This window comes from Stylophora pistillata, chromosome 14 (genome assembly GCF_964205215.1).
Source record: "Stylophora pistillata chromosome 14, jaStyPist1.2, whole genome shotgun sequence".
In the NCBI taxonomy this organism is placed as follows: domain Eukaryota; kingdom Metazoa; phylum Cnidaria; class Anthozoa; order Scleractinia; family Pocilloporidae; genus Stylophora; species Stylophora pistillata.
In genome coordinates, this window is record NC_142532.1 from 22,748,713 (window position 1) to 22,751,505 (window position 2,793).

Genomic DNA, 2,793 nt, shown 5'->3' on the forward strand with positions numbered 1-2,793 from the left:
AATTGAAAAAAAAAAGCCGAATTTATTTCGGGCGTTTCCTTCGGAAAGCCCGAGTAATTTATGAGGACTGTATTCATAGAATACATGATCTAAAAGTACATGATCATTTCTTTCTTAAAATGAATTTTTTCGTCGTAAACTATCTTTTATCTCAGGGATCTCATCAAAATAAACGCAAATCAAAATGACAAATCTAATTCGCTATGAAAAAATGTTCTGACATGTTTATGTTTAGGAAAATTTTCTAGATTATTACAGAGATGAGATTGCTTCGGTAAGAATATTTTTAGAAAGAGATCTTTGATTTATAAAATGATTGTTTGTGAATTTTTAAGAAACAGATAACGAGATTAATAATTATGCACTTAGCAGCTGCCATCCTGGGGATCGACCCTGGGGTCATACGGGGGAATAGACTTTTGTCGCCAATTTTGCATTGAAGTGCATTTGCACCTCCGAGACGAGACACATGGGAAAACACCCACTGGATTTTTACCATTGCCGCCATCTTGAGAATAAAAGATCCTTACCATGGTGACTGGCTATTACCATTGATACCTACAGATGTAAAAAAACTACTACTACTACTTTTTCCAGTTAGTTGCCGGAAAAAAGCCACATAGGATGTTTTTAACTTTGAGCCCTGTATAGCCCTGTATAGTAACCACAAGCTGAAGTAAGTTTTAGTTTGTGGCAAATAACATTCTTTCGGAGCATTACATTGTTTGAGTTAGTAGAGCATACTTCTTTGTCCCCAGGGGAAGGGCATTGGTAGCTTTATGTTGAACAATGTTATTGTTGGTTAGGGGGTTTAGGAAATTCCTTTGAAAATGCCCAGGGGTTCCCCGGGGTCACCCTCTCCCCCCCTGGGACGGCCGCTGATAAGTGCATAATGACCATGATGACTAAAACAAGAATTTTTTTTATCAGTTGCATATAATTATAGCTCGTTGATCTCTTTGCCTCTGGAAAATGTTGTCAAATAATACCATCTGGCCCGATTACAGTCGACTAATACATATTGGAAAACTTTATATCATTTATTCTCATCACATTTGCAAAGATAACTTTTTGACAGGTATTAAAAGAAAAGTTAAGGCTATTTCAATATACAAGACATTGCATGATAATTTTTGCACTTATTAATAACTTCATCTACACTTTAACTAGGTTTTTCGTTTCCTTCTTGCTGAGATTCATTATTTTTCTTCTTTCTTCTCTTTCGGCTCTTCTTTTTCTTCCTTTCTGGTTCTGTGAGGATAGTAAGAAGAAATTGTTGTCGTCAGTTGTTTATAGGTTTTTGGTCATGCGGGATTGGTCTGAATTTCCCATTTTGGAATGCTTTGAGCAAATTAGAAAACTGGAGAAATTCATCAGCCATGAAACTTAATGAATTTTGTTTGTTAAATCTTACCCTCACTTAAAGTCTTCCTCTCCTCATTGTCATGTCTTTGCTCTCCTATGTCCTTGTCATCATTAAAGTTAAAGAGAAAGGCCTTGATTTTTTTTCTTCTTGCAGTTGGCAGTTAAATTTGTATTATGCATGAGTCTATAAAAACATAACTTTATAAAGATGATTTCTTGTTACTTTATTTAAAGTTTGCTATCTTTAGAAGTACAGAAACAAATAGGTTTACAGCTTCATTTTTTCATTTTTGATTTTTTTTAAATTCCGTAAAGAAAATTTTCCACTTACCAGGAATAGCGGAATCAAGGGATTTATCAGTATTGGGCTTCATACACGAGTAAGTCCCTTTAGAACTTCTGCAATAGAACCTTCTGCTATCACATCACACTCTACACACAGTTCCCGCAAGCCAGCATCCTGGAAGCGTTTGCCAGTGTTGGACAACATGGTGCATGCTGTGTGGAATACTTCCATTTTCATTACCATATCTTTCAATTTTGCGCTTTGTTTCCATTGTCCCTCGCTTGCCTTTGCATACAGTGTTAAGTCAATGACGAAGCCGATGCTCTTTAAGTTGAGCGTGTTCTTTACCTTGAGAGACTGCACTAGAACCTTGTGAACGGTAGCCATGTCAGTAGCAGGCACATCGATACTCGGGAGATATCTGTTGACAGCCAGTGAGACAGTTGAACCTCATTAAGGACAGAAATGTTAAATCAATTCTAGCCATTGGCTTTTTGGTTCCCGCACCAGAAAGGGTCTCCTCCAATCTATCTATAATACCCCACGGGAGTGTTGCTTTGATATATGGCTTGCTAGTTTCAGGCAAAAGAGCGATCTCATGCCCCAGTCGGTGTGGCATCTGGATAAGTTGAACATTGTTCGGCATACGGTAACAGTATTTGCTTGGGTGGTTTTTGTACTCCTGCCGTAACTCCTTAAATAATGTCCTGGCCAAAAGAGGTAACAAGGCGCCTGACGCGATCAGAATATTCCGCTGAGATGTGTGTGTGTTGCCAGTTTAGGGTATAGAAACGCATCTAGTTCTTCTGAAAGTTTGACTGCACTATCACATAGCTCGGTAGGTTTCGGAGGCCATGACATCTTACTAATGTTTGGGTGAAGTGCATCACAGAAGTACAGGCCAGCTTAAGATTCATATATAAATATGAAAGGAAACCCTCTGTATTAACATCTGAAGTTTCTTCTCGGATTACCCTAGACGTGGGTGTGATGGATTTTCAGAACGGTTTACTTTTAAGTGTAAGCAGATGGTGAAAGTGTGGCCTGAGAAAGGCTTTGAATGGCGACGCACCTCATTTCTGTGTTTTCAAACATACAACCTTTTTTCGCGATTTTCTTTACATATCAAGAAGAACATCTCG

General features: G+C 38.1%; 1 long non-coding RNA gene across 1 annotated transcript; it reads right to left on the bottom strand.

Annotated features, from left to right (window-relative positions):
• Positions 1-1,019: 1,019 nt before the first annotated feature.
• On the bottom strand, positions 1,020-1,537 carry LOC148717098 (uncharacterized). The gene is made up of 2 exons (XR_015995234.1): positions 1,415-1,537; positions 1,020-1,251 (listed from the first exon to the last, which is right to left on the bottom strand). It is a non-coding gene; the product is annotated as an uncharacterized LOC148717098 (long non-coding RNA).
• Positions 1,538-2,793: the final 1,256 nt, after the last annotated feature.